Source organism: Ruditapes philippinarum, unplaced genomic scaffold (assembly GCF_026571515.1).
Source record: "Ruditapes philippinarum isolate M1 unplaced genomic scaffold, ASM2657151v2 ctg773_1_1_1_1, whole genome shotgun sequence".
NCBI lineage: Eukaryota > Metazoa > Mollusca > Bivalvia > Venerida > Veneridae > Ruditapes > Ruditapes philippinarum.
The window spans coordinates 400,981-411,409 of NW_026859995.1; positions in this window are offsets into that span (position 1 = coordinate 400,981).

A 10,429-nucleotide genomic window follows, 5' to 3' on the forward strand; every position below is an offset into this window, starting at 1 on the left:
CTTACATACTGGCAAGTTTATATACTGTTATAGCTATTTCAAGGCTTGGTTGAGGATAATCAATACTGTTCCTATAAATAGATCCATGCAAAACATATTTGGAAACCCAGTTTTGGCGATATTGTCCAAGTTTTGATACCATTATGCGTCATTGATTGTAGAATTTTACAAGAAGCTTTGACATAAAGTATCAGGTAAGATTTTCTTCTATATTATCTTTTTCTGGTTAGTTTTTATAAACATGAATGTCTTCATTATAATTCAAAGGTAAAAAATGTCAACAGAAATGAAAAGGGTTAGGTAAATTTAAGCCATTGTAACTAAGTTGATAATTGGTCAATAGATTGATAGATTGATTTTACGATAATAAGTCTGTTGGAACAATACGTTAACAAATAGATGTTGGTTTTTCTTTTAAAAAAAAAAAAAAAAAAAAAAAAAATGTTATATGTTGTGCAAGGTAAAGCGGACTTATTAATTTACATTTGACAATATAACATTAAGTAGATCCGTAATAAACAAATTCAAAACAGGACCATTTCGTACATGTAGTACATTGGAAAATAACATTTGGAAACTCCTTGTTATGTAGTGTAAAGGGCCAATCGGAACACCCGGCTATCAATCATGATAATAACCTCAACTAATTTCGGATAAAAAGTAGTTCTATAACAATATTTAATGTAGTTCTAGATGTAAATATAAACAGAGGGTGCAATATGTGATAATGTATAATAACGAATGTATATTTGACATGCAAAGGGAAAAAAGAATTGGTAAAATTATTACTGTAATATGCTTGAAAATTATAACAAATTCATATAAACACCAATCAAAAATAGATAATATCATTGAAGGTCTTCAGACCTCAAGACGAGGGAGTTATTATTATCACTTTTTCAATTGTCATTAGAAACAGGCACGTACAACAACTAGTTTTCCATCTATTGTCGATATTTTAACCAACATGTGTAATAACTGCCGTCTTGTTAGTGCATGTTGTGATAAAACAAATTCATTTATTGCGCGTTTTTAAAGAATACCGGAAGACTGAACGAAAAAGGTTATTATTGGCATTTTATACCATTCTGTTGCACTATAAAATATGTATGTTCTGTCCTGTTTGTTCGTACTGTAACCGCAATAGTCTCCCCTAACAATGTTTTACAATAGTAGCAATAAAGTGTTACGGTCTTGAAAGAAAAAAAAGTAATGATATTCTATTTTTAGTTTTGGTTTACAAAAGGAGAATTTTGTATGTATTTTTTTTTTAATTTCAAAATACCCGAAAAGTTTATAATGAAAGATTGATAACAATCTAACAACCTTAAATATGGATTTTGGCGGAAGGACCACATTCAACACATGATATATGTGCGGACATACCAGTCATATAAATTTCTACAATATCCAGCTGTTTTACTTGTTTATTAATGTTAAATGTTTGAAATGATCATATTTAAATGACTTTTGGAAACGTATTAGGCAAGTAAGTATATACCTATGCCACTTACACGTCCTTGCAGACTGGCAAGGTTATATACTTTCATAGCTATTTGTATTAAGTTTGATACTGAAATCCCTTAACACATGAATGGTTTAGCCAAGATTTAAAGCTTGGTTACTCCATATTTGGACTTTAGCAAGTTTATGATAATCAATATTGTACCTATAGATACATCCAAGCAAAACATATTTGTACATGTTTTGACAAAACATATTTGGAAAACCAGTCTTGGCGACTTTCCAAGTTTTTTTATACCATTATGCGTCATATAACTTCGACATAAACTATCAGGTAAGATTTTATTCTATATCATCTTTTTCTGATGTGTTTATATAAACTTGACTGTCTTCAATATGATACAAAGGTATAAAAAAAATCAACAGAAATAAAAAGGGTTGCGTAATTTTTAGCCATTGAAATATATCATAACTAAGTTGATGATTGATTTAGATTTATAGATTGAGTGATTGATTTTAGGATATTTTTTCTGATAGAACAAAAGTTTAACCAAAATTTATTTTACTGAAATTAAAGTATTTCGGAAAAGATTAAGACAGAAAAACATCACAAATACTATAATTATATTGTGGAAGGTTAAGCGGACTGATTATACTTGACAATATAACAGTGAGTCGATCTGCAATAAACAAATTCAATACAGGACAATTTGTAGTACACTGGGAAACCACAGTTGGAAACCCGGGTCGGCAATTTATCATAATAACCTTGAACTAAATATGGATTGAGAGTAGTTTTATAAATAATATGGTTTAAATGTAAATAGAAACAGAGTGTGTAATCTTTAATAATGTATAACGAATGTATATATTTGACAAGCAAAGGAAAATAAAGTATGTCTCAGTAAAAAGTATTACTGAATCATAATCAAGTAAATAATGCCACTGATGTGTAATTGTATTGGGAGACATTATCCCAGCCAACATTCTATATCGGCCCGACATCAAACCGATATGGTTTTCTATGACGGCCCGATGTCGGCTTAAACATCGGCTGCAAATAGGAATGATGTTGGCCCGACATCGGCAGCACAATATCGGGCCGACATCTTAACGATATAGGCCCGATATTTCTAGCCGACATCGGGCCTACATCAAAACAATAGCGGTGCGATGTCGGCCAACAGTAGAAAGATATCGGTTCTATATCGACCAGGTATCATCCTTATGCTAGCATGTTGATGACATCTAGCAGCACTCATTTGGCATAACCTGCAAAAACACAAAATAAAAGATAATTATTTTACAAAATAAGATAATAAAGATATATATATATATATTTTAACTTACATGTGAAAATGACATGCATGTCGCGAAATCATGTGACAAATATTTTCAAACATAATTTTACATCTAAAAAAAGAACAAACAGATAAATTGTGTTTTTCAAAAAATTTGAAGTGTAAAAATCTAATTATTAACAGCGTTTACAGACTTATTAAATCATCATTACATTTATACAAAACATGCTTTTCATCACCTTCCTTTGTTAGCTTTTCTTTTTGGCGCCTAATCTGTTAATTGTAGGACTGCAGTGAATATTTTCAAGCTTTTCATTTAAAATATAATAAAAGAGTGTTTTTTATGCAGTCAAAACATAAGTATTGAATTTAATAACAAACCACATATCATTTCCAAACTAAACTATGATTATTTTAGAAATTCATATCAAAATGTACAATTATTTGCTGCATGATTTTCAATTCAACAGAAAACGCAATATCGTACCGATGTCAATCCGATATACAAAATAGTTGAATTGATAGGTCATGTAGGCCCGACGCAGACCCGATGTATCTTTTTTGATATAACACGAAATGTGGTTAAAAAATAAAATGTGGTTCTAGTAATTGAAATCATACACAGGACAATTTATTCACATTATTTAGTAAACATTGCCATTGCAATTGGAATTTTTCAAAATACTCAATATGTCGGCACTGCAGCGGCCCGACGTCGGCCAATAGTCGGCATATTTTGCCGACATGCTGACATTAATCCTATATCGGCCCGATATGGTCATGCTGGCTGGGTATGTACTTACAGTTTCTTAAACCATAATAAATTTAGAGAAAACTTTGCATGCACATTCTTATTTATTGCATTTTGACGTATTTAAGATGGTTTTTTTAAATTTTGGTCAAAATCATTCTCTGAATATAATGCTAGTTCATTATCAGATTAATATCCTTACATATCTTTAATTTCTACATTCAAACTAGCTCATATTTGATCCTATTGCGCAACACAACAAGCAACCGGAAATTATTTCAGCTCTTGACCCCCATCATAGTTACGATTTATGTTACCCTTTAATAAATTGACAAGAAGATAGTCAGTGACGCCAACTTAAAGTAGAGTTAGTTAATGTCATATCATATCAAATTGTTGAAATATTCTAAATTCGTATGAACAGTTGCAAAGATGAATAAATGTAGCATATGACGACGATCAAAAATCAATTCAACGCGCTAATATAAAATTCAAATGTATTGTTTTCCTTGTTGTTGTCTTGTGTGTTTTCCAAAATGTTACTCATTTGCCTTTTACCTGAAGCTACACATCACTATCATAATTATCAACACAATCATCATTGTCACGACTTAATTTAAAAGTATGTTGTACGTTTTACTGTATGTTTTCATTAAAAGGACAATTGGGAGGATTTTGTGTTTGATATATAATTTATTTCTTAGAACCACACCGAACAACATCAGTTAAAAGTAATCTTAATTTGATACGTTCAAATCACTTAAAACATAACTATAATAAATATTTGTTGTTTTTTTTTTTTGGCCTTTCTTATAAGAATAAAAAATGCATTAATATTTGAAATCGATGATAGTGATGACGCACCGTAGATAATGATTATATTGATAGTGTACTGATGATGACAGTGAGAAACTGATTATGTTTATAATGATAATTTTATTGTTATTTATGGTGATGATGACAGTGATGATGTTCTAATGTTAATTATGACGATGATGGTTGTAATATTATATTGTTGTGGTTAATACATTGTTCTAATGATTTTGATGACGTACTGTTGATAAAAATAATGATTGTCAGAATAATCAAATAGTTTATCTGATACAGTAGATGTTATTTGTTTTTAAACGAATTAATGTTTTCTTACAGCGATACACTGAAGTGAAGTGTAAATATCATGTTTCAATGAAAGTTATTTTTAAATCTGTTACTATGCGTTTATGCAACAAAAAATAGATATGCCAGTTTGTTTTGGGAGAAAAGGAAAGACACACTGGTAGTATGTAGCGTTTAGTAGCGTTAATAATCTTTTTTTTTAAGAAGAGAATCATGTTGTTTTGAAGGGTGTTTTGTTCATTTGTTGAAGTTGGATAAATTTGAATTTGGTGATCTTAATTGATCAGTGTTCATTAACTGTAAAAAATTGTTTTAGTTGTTGTATTATAATTGGTTGTTGAGTTATATATGATATGTTTGGTTGATATTGGTTGAGTTGTATGGAGTAATTTTGTCTTGTCAAGATTATCATAGTTGATGCTTTGTTTACGAAAATATTTGTAAATATTTGGCGTTTTAGTTTAAGTTGTTTTCTGCTGTTGATCGGAGTTTGTTAAGTTGATATTGTTGGTTGAATGTTTGTGGTTTATACTGTATCTTAGCGTTGCAGAAATATTCATTTTGTGCTTATATTATTGTTTTGTTCCATCATCAGTTGTTTAGAGCTTTGACTCGCCAGTTGTCTAGAATAAAAGACGTATACGTAAAAAGATATTTTGTATAAGTGGTTTGTGGCAAAATGGCGGGGGCGAGGAGCAAACACACGCTTAGTAGCGAGGGCGCGGGGCGAAGTTAAAACTTTAAGATTTAAGAAATAAAACAGCGGTGGCGCATTGCGAAAAACACCCTTATTAGCGGAGGCGCGGGGCGAAGTTAACTAAACAAAGCTTCGCCCTGCGCACCTGCTTATAAGCGGGTTTTCGTCCCGCGACCCTGCCAAACAAAAGGTCGAGACTTGACAATAATTCAAAATGGCGGGGTCGCATAGCGAAATTACACTTATTAGCGAGAGCAATGGGAGAAGTTTAATAAATAAAACTTAGCCCCGCGGGCGAGCACAGCGAGACATAAGAAATTAAAAGGCAGGGCGCGGTGCGAAAACACGCTAATTAGGCCCCCTCCCCTACTAATTACCTTGTTCTTGCCCCGTCTCCCGATAATAAGCGTGTTTTCGCCCCGCGGCTCCGCCATTTTAACTTGATAATTCTGGACTTTTCGCTTGTTGGGGTCACGGGGCGATATTACGAATGGCAAAATCAGCCACCATGTTGATCAGAGTTCTTTGTTACGGGTGTAAAAATAATCAGAGTTATTTGTTTAAATGTATATATGTATTTGAGATTAAAAAATATAAAAAATACCAAAAATAGTGTTAGCTAAACAATTACATGCTAGTTTTCCAACTGAGAATAGTTCTTTTTATTTTAAGTGAGGCGGCGCTGCCCAGAATACATATCTTTGAAATTGGTTGTATATTTTATTAACATCAAGGTCTGACATCAATTTTATCATTTAGCATTTGCAGAATAACACAGGGTGGTTCTGGATAACTTTTCAGGAGGGTATCATTGTCCTTTTTACTCTATTATTATTTTATTTTCATAAATTTGTCTTCAGTTTAATACAATGATTTGAGAATTTTAAAACATCGATGATTTTCTATTTCCTGTCGAGTATGTACGTAAATATAGGGATAATAGGTCGTTTTAGGACCGATTCATTTATATTTACTTATATATATTTATGTACATATATATATGTTTATGTATTATAAACAGTGTCTATCTTACATACACTAGTAACAATAACTTTGTTAACCAAAAGTCTTCCCTTACAAAATATGGCATTGTAGCGTTTAAAGATTTTAAGGATGTCTGAGGATATTAAAATCAAAATGGCCTCCGAACTAAAACTTTTAAACTTTCGATTGGAAATCTTTCCGTATCGTACCATTAGTACATTGTCTACAAATATAATACCGACATATATTTATAAGGAGAATGACTGCTTTGGTGTTATCTAAGGAAATATTCATATATTTATAAGGAGAATGACTGCTTTGGTGTTTTCTAAGGAAAGATTTCCAAGATATGGGGGCTGGGCAGCACCGCCAGACATAAATTGAAATATTCTCAGTTGGAAAACTAGCATGTAATTGTTTAGTTAACACTATCTTTTTAGGTCTTATTATCTTTTTCTATCTCAAATAAATATATACATTTAAACAACAAACTCTGATTATTATTTACACCCATATTAGAAATAACTCTGATCATTATTTACACCCAAAATAAACACACATCATTTATCAACCGCTTATATCAAATATCTTTCACGTAAACGTCTTTTATACGAAGCAATACTAGACACCTGGCGAGCTCAAGCCATTAACAACTTATGATCAAACAAAACAATAAAATCGCCACAAAATGAAGAAAACAGAGATGACTGTTTTTTACAACTTTAAGATAAGACATTTTAAACCACAAACATTCAACCAACAATATTCACTTCAAAAAATGTAATTAGCATCAGAAAACAACTTAAACTAAAGCACCCAATATGTACATATATTCTCAAATCAAAGCATCAACTAATCTAATCTTGACCAGACAAAATTAACCAATTTCAACGAAGTATATCTTACCAAACAGATATAACTCAACAACCAAAACAACTAATTACAACCTATAAATCCTGATCAATTAAGATCACCACAATTATATTCATCCAACTTCAACAAATCAACAAAACTCCCTTCAAAACAACACATTCTCTTCTCAACAAAAAAATAAACGCTACACATTATCAGTGTGTCTCTCCTTAACTGACGTTAAATCTCTCTCTAAACTCGCATATTTTCTGTTTTTAACGAATTTGACCTTTTTATGTAAAGAGTTTTATACACGCACATCAACAGGTTTACATTGAAATTTGATACGTTTCAGTGTATCGCTGAAGGAAAACATTAACTCTTTGTAAAACAATATCTACAGTGAAACTGCATGATTATTCTTACAGTTGAATATTCAAGGAACAATTTTTTAAAATCAGTGTGTAGTTTAAACGGATTTCATAGTCAAATTCTCAAATTCCTGTCATGGAAACATGATAAATAAGTTTTTTTATAAACATGTGTTCTAATGCGTTCATGATTAAGTTGATCGATACGACTTGTCAATACAACCCACTTTCGATTATTTACATTCCAAAGTTGAAAAGCTATCCAATTTCATTTAAAGTGGCACCCCGCTATGACTCAAGGTTACAAATAGTGATTTACGATTTAATATTTTGACTTGTTTGCAGATAACAAAAGATAGCATTTTTATCATCGGTTTGCCCCGTATTGTTTCAGTAATGGTCAAATAAAATGTCTATGAAATACATAATTTATGGTTTATTTTTAGGCCTCAATATAGTTGATCCTTGATTTCTGATCGTATTTAATCTAGAAAGCTGAATAAGTTACAATTATACTGTATGTTGTATTATGTAAAGCGTAACATATCTTTGTGGTGACAGGTTCAGTTTACGTTTAAATTTTTAATGAAGATGTTTACATGTTAGTGTTCACAGTGTTCGCAACATACACAGTTATAAAGTTTATTATGAATGTGCATTTACACAAACACACTTGTATGTTAAACTTAAAACGTAAATCATGATTTCATAATTCAGGGATATAAAACTAATAAACAGATTGGCTTTATATAACTATTTACCATCAAAAGTCACATCACATATATTTGTTCATTAACACTTTGTATGACAGATTTCACCAGATGATTTTTTTAAACACAGCATATGTATCTTTATCAATAAAGACACTACGTATGTCAGTACAACTGTTATATTAATTATGTTCATAGTGTCATTGACAAACATGTTTAACCTGAACATCGTGACACCGATAAAAGTGGGCAAAACAGTAGTATGTTTTACATTTATATTTACATTGTAGTCAGGAAAATAGTATCCTGCAGTTGGTTTCACTCATTTGATTGATATGTTGTTTGATGCTAATTTCGTTAGAAATGTTGAAAAGATAATGAGCTGACATATATTCATCTTAATGTTTCGTCTTATATCGATGCGGGTAAACAAAATAACCACAATTATTGTGAACTCAAATTCTATATGTCTCTGAGTGCATCATACATAATACAAACATGTAAATAAACACTATTTATTTGTTAGAAACAACATTAAAGCATATCTTACAACCCACGTTTATTACAAAAAGAGGTTAAACTATGCAAAAATGCCCTTACTGCGTGTTTTTGTTTTAATTTCAGATTAGTCATGTGTTTGTTCTGCGCTTATTCTGGTAAGTTAGCAAAAAATTCAATTTACAGGTTTTGTAAAGCCTAAACACAGTTTTTTTTTTAGAAACTTTCGTTTGTTTCACCTCTATAAGGGTAACAAACAATAGTGTCTCTTTGTGACTAGAGTGCTGGTATATATAAGATTTATTTTCCCCAGTATAATAAAATTACGCAACGTTTTAAAATAATTTTTTGATTGATTAAGCAAATAAATGAGTCAAGAAATTTCAAGTGATTTAATTCATTGATGATTCATCAAACATAATGTATTGGCATTTGGAGAGACAAGCATTGTCTTTATTTATATTTCAAATGTAACAAATCGGACATTTTTTTTCCAAGAATATCTTAAATTTATTTTAGATAAAACATTTAGCCACTCAAAAGGAAAAAAATAAAAGACGTAAACATTTTTTTTAGGAGATCCTAAAACATGTGTCTACAAATTGAGAAGAAAACTTGGAAACGATGGTAACTATGGCGTATTTTACTTTTGATAAGGCTGCAACAAAAGTATATTTTTAAAGTATTTATATTTATTGTGTATGTATGTGCATTTTGCAGTTATTTATGTGTTTCGAAGAAGAAATTCAACGTTGACTGGTCATTGGATATTATATCATAAAATAAATATATAAGCGTGATGAAACCACATAATATCACGACCAAATTGGTTCCGTTTGTTCATGCGAAAGTTATTTTATTGAATACTGACGAGATGGAATGATATATGCGCTATAGGTATAGATAGAATGTTACTGAACAGTTGAAATATTCGTAAAATGTTATGCAACGCTGCATATTTTGATCTACGAGTTCAGTCAAACAAGTATGAATGTGAAAAAGCACTAGGGCATTACTTGAAATTAAAAGACTAAAAACTTGCTTCGTTTCTTTATCAATTATTTTGTTAATACATGCAAACATGTATCTTAAAAAATCACCATCAATGTTAAAGACAAAACATACTTTTCATTTTCATAGAAGTACAATACATCGCGTGTTTGCAATTTAATATTATAATAATATTTGCCTCGGGCTTTGATATTTTCAGAACATATCACATCACATTCGTCAGCTAAAAATGTCAATTTCTTTTTATTAAATGAATTATCTATTGCATAATATGGGATAATATTGAATATCAAATCATCTTCAGAAAACGACTTATGAGTTATATTATATTGGAAGGCTACTTAAAAAATTATTCGAATCAACGCTAAATTTGTATTTTGTCTACTTTTATTTGTATTTCTAAATGTCTTTCAAATGAAGTCTACGATGATCATAAGATTCGCGAGCAATTTTTGCATAATGTGAAGTGTGAAACCATACAAGAATGTGGAAATAAACAATTATGCCCCTGTATAATTTGATTTGAGTTCAATGAAATAAACTTTTTTCATTTGGTTCCTTTGAAATATACAACATCTAATTGAAAAATGCGACATATATTAAAACGGGAAATGGATGTGACACTATTTCTGTTACCATTCTATTTGATCCATTAATCATACTAAATATGTTAA